Here is a 10,548-nt window from a genome sequence, read left to right on the forward strand (position 1 = left end):
GTGTTATCGTAAAATACAAAATCATATTCTGCTATAACAACAACACTTGTTAGTTTCCTCTAGAAAAACTTGTTAGTAAAACCTAATTGAAAATTAGTAGAGAAAATAGAGTTGTAAATAAAGAGAGAAAATGAAAAAATGAAGAAAGTTGGTAAGAAAAAGATAAGAGAGGAGAGTGAGATTGAGAGAGAAAAGTTTATTATTAAAAAAATAAAAGTGAGAGAAAAGTTTGTTATTAAATAAATAAAGATGAGAGAGAAAAGATTATTATTATTATAAATAATGAAAGATGAGAGAGAAAAATTTATTATTAAATAAAGAAATGTGAGAAAGTGGGATGAGAGAGAAAAGTTTATTATCTATATTATATACAATTGAGAATGTTTTACAATGACCTAAATTAAATGTTTCTCTTCTCTTAGCCATCCACTTGAGCACTTTGCCACTTGGCAATTGTGAATTGATTTTCTCATTTTTTGTGACAATAGCTATAAAAGGCAACATTCAAAGGAAAAATGCACTCTTTTATTATTACACACCTCATAAATTAGAAAAAGAAATAGTTCCCCTTCTATAAATTCCTTATTTTGAGCATAACCGTTTCAAATTGTTTTCCACGGGTCCTTAATTTATGCACTATTTTATTACCATTTATTTATGATCCAATTAAAGGTATGAAATTGTACTATCACTTGGAAAGAAGATATAAAATAAAAAACGGATTGTGCTACCCAAAGTATTCTGTACTTATCTGTAAAAAAAAAAACTTAATTTATATGTCTATATAAAGGCCCGAACAAATAAATATGAACAAAAAGTATCGTACAAAAAATTAATTTAAATTATACGTTTTCATTTTTTCAGCACAAATAAAAGAATATTAGTTAAAATTATTAGAAAAACATGTAGTAGAATATCATTGGAAGATAATTGTTTGACTTGATACTCTCACATGATGCAATTTTAATGCATATTCATTTTCATTAAAATCTATATTATATACAATTGAGAATGTTTTACAATGACCTAAATTAAATGTTTCCCTTCTATAAATAGTTCCCCTTCTATAAATTCCTTATTTTGAGCATAACCGTTTCAAATTGTTTTCCACGGGTCCTTAATTTATGCACTATTTTATTACCATTTATTTATCACTTACTCTTAAAGCTTATTAGGTATGGCTAATCATTTAACCTAATTTTTTCCCTCTAAATACATGTCATTGATTGCTAATTGCTAATCACTTTAACCCTAAAATTTTGAATTTCAAATTTTGCCTTGCCATTTGTTTTTTCCCTCTAATTCGTTTGCATTTAATGAGGCTTGGTTATAGCAGTGTTAGTTGGAACTTGCATTGCAAACCAATCAAATTTAAAACCACTAAGCACACACCCTTGGCTATTTCCAAGGCATTTAGACGTATCTCTTCACAGTTCACACTCCCTTCCTGCCATATATACGTGGAAGCCAGAATGGATTGAAACACATCCTTTCATCTCCACTCAATCGTCCAAACCCAAAATATTCATCTTCCTGAATGTCTCTCCCTCTTCCTTTCTTTTCTTCCCAATTTTCTGAAAGGGGTACCTACTGAATACATGTTAGCCTATACCTCTCAACAATGTTTTTGCAGCACTGAGCAGAAGGCTCTGATGACAATTAATGCGGCGGTACTGACTACGGTGGTCAACGATGAAGGTATAGGCTATCATGATATACATTCTTGCATGAAGGAAGAAATTCGATCTCAAGATCATTGTAAATAAAATATAAACTCAGAGTTTAGCTAATAGTTCTTTTTGGAATAATATAATTCTTCTTTCATTTATTATTGATGGATTTTTTTTTTGGAAGACCTCTCTTCAAAGCTTCTCTGCCATGTGAATGAATTCCGCTTCTCTCGACTGTTAAATCGAAGTTGCTAAATGTTTAATCAGTTTCGGCACCTATTAAGATTGTTGGAATATAATACTCTAATTATTATATTACTTCCTCTATGATTTTCTCTCTGAGTGTTCAAAGCTGCAAGAGCGGCTGCAGAAATTGAAGGTTTACTGTCCTTTCTCTTATTCTTAAAATTTCATTTGGTGCTAATTTTATTATTATTATTATTTGACAGGATAGCGTGGATGCACCGATAAACTAAAAACAAGAGGTTTATCCATGAAGGAAACAATTACTAAAAAGAGCTTTCTCAGTTGTTACAACTTTTTTAACGTGATTTAATTTTCTTCAATTTTGAGCACTACGGTTCTTTTTAACGTCAATAAGAATTAATAATAGCCGAAACATCAGCAGTGGAATCATTTCCAATGGACCTGATGAATCTTGGAGGTTATATGGTTTCATTTAGATCCAATCCTCTTTGCTAATATTTATTAGGTTTATATGCATGTTCATTTATATTTTTAGCATTCTTTATATTGTAACGTATAGAAGAAAAAAAAAATATAACAAGAAGCTTTGGCAGATTTTGGGGCAATGACAGATGCATTAGTGTCATTTGCTTCATTGTTTGTTTGCCCACTGACGATTAATATTTTTGCACTGTTTAATGACAAAATGGTAATGATGTATCGTTAATTTAAATGTAAATCAGTGCAAATCAGTGCCCACTGACGATTAATATTTTTGCGCACTGACAAAATGCATGTATCGTTAATTTAAATGTAAATCAGTGCAAATCAATTCCAACTAAAACTATTTACCATTTGATTAATAATGGTAATGGATGGTGCAAATTTAAGAAAAGGCTTTGCAGTTATCAAACACTACACGTCAATTTTTTCCCATGAATTTCATCTAAATTGTTTTACAACAGAAATAAAAAACAATATCTATAAATTGTTTCACTAAAATAAGAACATTGGTTTTTTTTTTAAAGAGGACCGCAATGGAGTATTATTTCATATAAAAGTAGAACATTGTTTCTGTTCAAAAGTGCTCATAAAAGAAGACATTGAATATTATTTCGATAAAATTGTCCACCAATAAAACAAGTGTATTGTTGGTTACTATGTCGTTTAATAAAATACTGGGAATTTACTACTCATAATATAAACAAAATATATTCATGCAGCAGATTATATTTTGTGTTACTTTTTGTTTTATTTTGCATTGTAAATATTAGCAATTTAACCGTTGTTTGTAGGATATTCACATTCCCATGCAGTGTTAAATGTCTATCTCCATTTGCTTTAAATGTTGTTTGAGAGTTACTTCTAGAGAAGGGTTGAAGATTTTTTTTTGAAGAAAGAGAAGGGTTGAAGATATTAATCACATATGAAGACGGTGAAGATAATGAAATGACATCCAAGTCGTCTATGAGAAAGTATTTTGTGTGTAGTATAAAAAATTCACATTTAGGAGATTGTAGAACTTCATTATCCACTGGTGTTGCATTTTAATTAACGATACATTACTATCAATTGACAATACATTGATATTAAATTTCCTTTATATTTTGTTTCGGTATTCATTTCATATTAAGATTATCAACTATATTTTGGCTAATAAGACCCGTGCGACGCACGGGTCACCAATCTAGTGATCCAATTAAAGGTATGAAATTGTACTATCACTTGGAAAGAAGATATAAAATAAAAAACGGATTGTGCTACCCAAAGTATTCTGTACTTATCTGTAAAAAAAAAAACTTAATTTATATGTCTATATAAAGGCCCGAACAAATAAATATGAACAAAAAGTATCGTACAAAAAATTAATTTAAATTATACGTTTTCATTTTTTCAGCACAAATAAAAGAATATTAGTTAAAATTATTAGAAAAACATGTAGTAGAATATCATTGGAAGATAATTGTTTGACTTGATACTCTCACATGATGCAATTTTAATGCATATTCATTTTCATTAAAATCTAATTACCACACAATTTAATTGACCTAACAAAACTGCATCCCGATTGTCCTATAAAAAGGCTAATTCTGCAGTCACTTTCCGCCACATCGTTTCTTCGATCTTTTTTTCTCCAAAAGTATACAAATATCCCTGATTTGATGCTAGCTTTCAAAAGTATCAAAACATACTCTGCATGTATGCATAGGTTTTTTTTGTGTGATTTCACTCCTTGGAGCAAGGTTTCTCTCCTTTTTCTAAGCATAGGATGAAACTAGCTATCACATTATTATATTTTGATGTGTTGTAATCTTTTGATGTGTTATGAAACTAAGTATAAGATGTATAGGTGTTTTCCCAACCTCATATGCATGGCTATACCAATCTATATTGGTGGAAACTTTACTATTCATTTTTGTATTGAGAGCTTGATTTTGTATAAATTATCCTTATATAATAATGATTATATTTAAATATTATGGCATTTTGGAGACCGGAGATAGTAGTCCAAAAACTTTAAAATAGCAACATGTATAAAATCAAAGAAAAAGTAAATATAGAATTACTTATCAATTTACTTAAATGCTATTATTTGTGTTTTTCCATGGGGTTTGTCACATGTATTATTTTTTTTCATATTTTATTTGGCTTTGTTGGATATATAGGATTGGGTTGTAGTAATTTGAATTAATTGACACATGTATTATTTTTTTTTTTCAATATTCTAGCTGCAGTTGCATACGGTAAATAAATTGTATTTTTTTACGCAATCATGATTTGAAGACTTTTTTGGGTGGAATGTCTTTGCAATGCCATATGGGCATATGTTAAGGTTTCCACAAATAACAAATATATATTGAGAAAAATTAAGTTTCAACTTTTTGCAAAATAAATTGAAACAATTTCTATGATAATGTGCCATAAAGGTTATTAATATAGTATACAAGAAAATTGTTATGAATATGTTGATTTTGAGGTTGCCTTCCAAGATCTCTTCGAAATAATAATAAAAAAAATATTTTGTGGTGAATTTGAAAAGATAACGAAGTTCCTTCACAAAAAAATTAACGAAGTATTAGTAAAAAAAGTTATAGGAGTAGATAATTAATAATTAAATGATAAATTTAGTTTTTTTGTCGATGAACTAAGAGGAATGACATATATCAATGGGAGACTTAAACATAATAAATTTTTAACACATGTGAAAATTATAATTTTTAGAAGACAAATGTATTTTTTGACATGGGACAAATGCTTGAAGGTCATGGAAGTGTTTGAAGAAAGTCAAAGCATAGTGGAATTTAAGTGAAAGAGTGATACAAATAGTATTAATTATAGGGTACAATTAAAAAATATAATTAATGTTGTATTAAAAATTAAAAAGAACAATTTTGAAACAATTTCTTTTTCCAAATTTATCACTCATTTTGGGATGGAAAAAGTACTTGCTCTCAATGTTTATTGTCAAGATTATTTTATACAAAATAATTAAATACTCTTGAAAAAGAATGTAATATTCTAATTAAATCTAATATGTGTGTACACACGCATATTAGTGGAGATAATTAAGTTGTGAGGTCTTAAGCCATAACCTGAATTGTCTTGCCTTTTTTACGGAACCAGGTTTTCTCCCATGAAAATTTAACTAGGTGGGGTCGAGCACTACAAGAAATGTTGCATATTGCCAGGGAATAATGCCAGGAGCAAGAACTCCTTACAAATTTGCCAGGAGCCATGCCAGGGAAAACTCATGGCAAAGTTACCAGGGGCAACCCCTGGCAAAAGTCCTGTGAAATTGTAGGGCGGGAATTGAAATTCAAATGGGAATATAAAGATTCTCTAGTAGTCAGCAAAGCTGCTGTGTTTGCGGACCGTACAGCACTTTGCCAGGGGTTGACCATATTTTAACTGAAAAGCCTGCACAACAAAAACTCAAAAACAAAAGCTGAAAAAACCCAAATCGCAGAACACTACTCACTCAAAATCCTCTCAAAATCGTAGAACCCCCATCTCCTTCTTCAGATCGTTCAATAGAGGTAAGGAAAAACCGAGATTGAACCCAAATTACTTTCTAAATCAAAACCCCCAAACCACTTTCTGGATCAAAACCCCAAAATCAATCGGTGCTCAAAAACCCTAAATCTATTGTTGAATCCAAATCGCACAAAATCTCCATCTTCTTCAATGAGTTTTTTCATAATCGATTGTTGCTCAAAACCCCCAAATCGATTTCCTCTTCCTCTTCTGTCAAAGCTTGTTCAGCTTCCTCATATTTGGTACTTCTTTTTCATCATCACTGTGTTGCTGGTTGTCATTTTTATTGTATATTTTTTTTGTATTTTGATAGGTTATATTTATATATTTATTATTGTATAATTTTAGAAGGAATTGATCTTGCCATGCATGAAAGAAGACATGTGAATTTTACAATCTCAAGTATTTATTTATTTTCATTCAATGTACTGATTATTTCGTTTTGATGATTAAATTGGTCGGATTTTTGGGTGTTTTTATGATTAAATCAGTGAGAGTGAGATGTTAGTTCATATAGTTATTTATTTGATGCTTAAATTTATAGTGTTGATGTTTTCGGATTTACATTTCATTCAAACAGTTTCAATTTTGTCCTGTTTCAGGTTTTTGTTTAAAAATTTTAGAAATTGGAATTTGTGAATCCTAACCGTTTTAAATTGTGCATGTAATGTATATCTTTAATTTGAGTAGTAGAATTTTCTGGCTTGTGTTGGGGTTTTATATGGTGTCAGTAACCTCAAAGGTAGCATATTAATATTAATTGTGACTAAAAGTTCTGTGTATATGAATTTTTTCAACATCTCTTCGCTTGAATAGGTACCTGGTTACCATTCGTGGATTGGTTCCTAGACAAGTGAAAAAGGTTGCGATCCTTGGCGGAGGAATAATGGGCTCCGGAATAGCAACTGCTTTAATTCTTAGTAACTATCATGTTATCTTGAAAGAAGTAAAGAAAAATTCCTGGAAGTAGGTGTTAACAGAGTTAAAGGTGAGAAAATATACTTGTAAATTTAACCATTGATTATGAAAGCTTCAAAGATGTGGACCTGGTTATAGAGGTACTTGAAGCGAAATCCTAATATTAATTTGTTTGTTGATTGTTACAATTGAGCTTTATTCAGAACCTTTGTAAATTATATACTACAGTGTTGGTTATGTTCCGACAGGCTGTTATTGAGAATGTTGCCTTAAAGCAACAGATCTTTGCTGACCTTGAAAAGTATTGTCCTCCTCATTGTATACTTGCAAGTAACACTTCCATAATCGACTTGAACCTGATTGGAAAGAATACTAAATCTGAAGACCGCATTGTTGGAGCCCATTTCTTCAGGTATTATTAGTGTTCACTCTTCATTATCTATTGTATTTTGGATTTACTTGGTATGCGTTGTCAGTGGAAAAGATTTTTTACACGGTCATTCAATGGTTAATAATACCCTTACCCATTTATTCCGGAAAGATAAATAGATGAAATAAGATGGTAAATACCTAAGAGTATTATAGGAAAAAGACATAATTTCATCAAAAGTAACAAAATTTATTGATTTTCAACCATCTTACTGAAATCAAACCTGTGCATTCATTGCTAATAATTAAGTAGTTTACAAAATGCTTTATACACATTGGTAGATTTATAAAGGATCAAATATGATTGATGATGCTCGCACAGCTGATCGGTTGACATCATCTAAGAGCACAAGGTATATCAGTTTTCCCTGATTGACCTTTTGTTTTATGCTCATTCTTTTGGATAACAGAACAAATAATTTTTATTTGGTAGATGATAAAACCAGAAACTCGTGGTTCGCTTATAAAGTTTCTCTAGCTTTTGACAACTCATCATCCTTCTAGGAGGTTATTTAGATGTACCTTTTATTGTTCTCTTATAATGTTTTTTCATCTTTTGGCAGCTCATCATGATTGTTTGTGTGTTTATGTATCATTTTTTTTTTCAGATTCCGGAAGGGTGCTAGAGATTTACTTGTGAGCTTTGATGACATGTATCCAACAGATTTTTGGTCATCTCATAAGCAGGAAGATGACAAGAGTTCAGTTTAGAAACTTTCAGATTTGCGGAAAAGAGGTGCCACGTGGATACTGGGTAAGAGTTAAATAGTTGTGTTAAACCTTTTAAACATCTCTGTAGTGCACTTATGCCTGGCTTTTGTATGAAATGTTTGATTTGACCATTTATATTGTCTACAACACGGATGTGAAATGTCAATTCCAACCGATAAGAAATGTCGCATTGATGCAATTGACGGAAAATATTCTAAGTGAGTTTGTAGTAGAATTCTTAGAATACTTTGATATTTCTGTAGTGCACTTATGCCTGGCTTTTGTATGAAATGTTTGATTTGACCATTTATATTGTCTACAACACGGATGTGAAATGTCAATTCCAACCGATAAGAAATGTCGCATTGATGCAATTGACGGAAAATATTCTAAGTGAGTTTGTAGTAGAATTCTTAGAATACTTTGATATTCATTATGTCTTTAATGGAATGATTTAGGTATCTTCCCATATTTAACTTCTCAAGCTTGGACTGATACGGACATCTAATACTCAAGAGTTGAAGCACTTGATTTGCTACACATCCAAAGGCAATGATTTTGAGTTAATATTTTCTTCCTTTTTCTGTAGCTATTTTAATTAATAAATCAACTTTGTTATTTACCAATGGAGTTCTATAGTCCCCATACATTTGTGTTGTTGCAATCATATATAAAAAATTTGAATATGTTTGATGTCTCTGTTATCCATAAATGAATGATGTTATACTATTGTTTATATCTTGTAATTTTGTAATATGTATTTAGGTTTGTGTTTGTGTTTTTGTTTTGTTGAAGTTAATTTGTATAATTGTAGATTATTTTGAGACTTACTGCTTGTGAAATAAAAAAACAATGAAATAAAGTTTATTAAATGATTTTAACAATTTTAAAATAATGAAATAAAAAAACAATTTAAAAACGTTTAATAAAATTATTTTAATAATTAAATTTAATTATTTTTCATAAAAATAATTTTAAAACAATTAAATAATGTTTTTTATAATATTTTTCTAACAATGAAATAAAAAAATAATTTTAAACGTTTTTTAAAATTATTTTAATTATTTAAATTTTTTTAAACAATTAAAAAATGTTTTTTAAAAAAAAAATCGTACGCATTTTGCCAGGGGTAAACCCCTCGCAATTCTCCTGGCATGGCTTGAAAATGACTGATGTGATGCTGACACAGCAGAATGCGTCAGAAAAGCCTGCAATCATGCTGACACAATTTGCCAGGGGTTGAGCCAGGGCCTGTGCCAGGAGCGCATTTGCCAGGAGCTAAAGCCCTGGCAGGGTCATTTGCGATGAGCAGATTTGCTGGTGATTCTGCTCCTGGCAAAACTCCTGGCAAACGTCCAGTTGCCAAGGCTTTTAGCATTTTGCCAGGGCTTCTGCCCCTGGCAAAATGCAACATTTCTTGTAGTGGAGTGGCAATCTCAACTACTCAATTTTTTTTAACTCAACTTCCTGCAACAAAAACAAATGGATGGTTGTGATTTAACTGGATACACTTTTCACGGAAGACAATCTCCACTCCTTTTATATAGGTTTGTTTTGATTTATCACGTTGTTAGAGAAGCTAACCCTATTTGTACTTTTATTTTATTTTTAAGAAATACTTTACCATATTTTTGCAACAAAATAATTATTAAAAAATAATAACATACATCCTAAACAATTTGTTTTTATGAGTGAAAGCTAAATCGTGTGTGGCCCGAGTTCGAACCCTATGTTTTCATTTCTAAAATATTAATTTATCTTAAAATAAAAAATCAAAATAATATATAAATGACATAAAATTTGTTAAATTTGGCACAAAATTGATAAGGCGATTATCTACTTGTGATTGACATGCTTTTGTTTTTATAAATAGACATTAAATATGCATTGTTTAACTTTAGTCTTCCCTTTCATGTATACAGAGTATGGTTTTCCCATAAAAAAACAGATGATTGAGTCTATTTTTATATTTTTGATATTAGTATTACAATTGAAAAAAAAAAACTTAAGTTTTTTTTTAGAGAACCTTAGGTGCATTTATTAGTTTTTGTTTTGTTTTTGTATAGTGATTAAAAAGAATTAGAAGGGGAAATTTTATGAATAATAATGATATTGACTAAATTAGAGTTGTCTTAGATGAGATTCGAACTATGTTAGTTGAGGTTACAAAGTCAAATTATATCCCTTAATATAATAATTAAGTTAACTATATATGATTTCTTTTATTCTACTGTTGTCTTGAGTTTGTTATTGTTTTGGACCAGACCTCATGATTTTACGGTCCAATAGTGACTCATCAAAATCCTTACAACGACCCATCTATTTAAGATCTGCAAATCATCACAATGTCTTTTGAAGGCGCTCGCACAATACATTAAAGGCTCACCTTTGGCCAGTGCGCATGCCTCTACACACGAGCCGGATTAGTCGCCCACCTTTGGTGGGTCGGAAACCGGTGCGAAAGCCACAAAACAAAAGGCTCATCACAACACGGAATGAGATATCTTGATGACTCCATCAATCATCTTATCATCCAACAATCATTATTGGCCTTTGATATCTATACAAGCATGACACCTCTGCCGCACAAAAGTTACAC

General features: G+C 30.5%; 1 long non-coding RNA gene across 2 annotated transcripts; it reads left to right on the plus strand.

The window, feature by feature from the left end:
• Positions 1-5,777: 5,777 nt before the first annotated feature.
• On the plus strand, positions 5,778-8,685 carry LOC146924640 (uncharacterized). 2 transcript variants are annotated; one of them, XR_015010228.1, is made up of 5 exons: positions 5,778-6,133; positions 6,708-6,879; positions 7,038-7,221; positions 7,847-7,992; positions 8,408-8,685. It is a non-coding gene; the product is annotated as an uncharacterized LOC146924640 (long non-coding RNA). The 2 variants fall into 2 exon arrangements; XR_015010227.1 differs by lacking the exon at positions 7,847-7,992 and having other exon boundaries at positions 6,708-6,949; positions 7,058-7,221.
• The last annotated feature ends 1,863 nt before the right edge of the window (positions 8,686-10,548 follow it).

Source organism: Medicago sativa, chromosome 5 (genome assembly GCF_051527215.1).
Source record: "Medicago sativa cultivar Bolivia chromosome 5, Bolivia_mono, whole genome shotgun sequence".
Classification (NCBI taxonomy): domain Eukaryota; kingdom Viridiplantae; phylum Streptophyta; class Magnoliopsida; order Fabales; family Fabaceae; genus Medicago; species Medicago sativa.